This window comes from Chlorocebus sabaeus, chromosome 20 (assembly GCF_047675955.1).
Source record: "Chlorocebus sabaeus isolate Y175 chromosome 20, mChlSab1.0.hap1, whole genome shotgun sequence".
NCBI classification, from domain to species: domain Eukaryota; kingdom Metazoa; phylum Chordata; class Mammalia; order Primates; family Cercopithecidae; genus Chlorocebus; species Chlorocebus sabaeus.
This window is the reverse complement of record NC_132923.1, coordinates 76,915,293-76,915,534: the sequence shown is the minus strand read 5'-3', so window position 1 is coordinate 76,915,534 and position 242 is coordinate 76,915,293.

Sequence of the window (242 nt, the reverse complement as noted above, 5' to 3'; positions counted from 1 at the left end):
CTTCCTTCCCTCCCTCCCTCCCTTCCTTCCTTCATTCCTTCCTTCTTTTCTCTCTCTCTCTGTTTGTTTGTTTCTTTCTTTCTTTCTTCTTTTTTATTATACTTTAAGTTCTAGGGTACATGTACAAAACGTGCAGGTTTGTTATATATATATACATGTGCCATGTTGGTGTGCTGCACCCATTAACTCATCATTTACATTAGGTATATCTCCTAATGCTATCCCTCCCCACTCCCCCCACC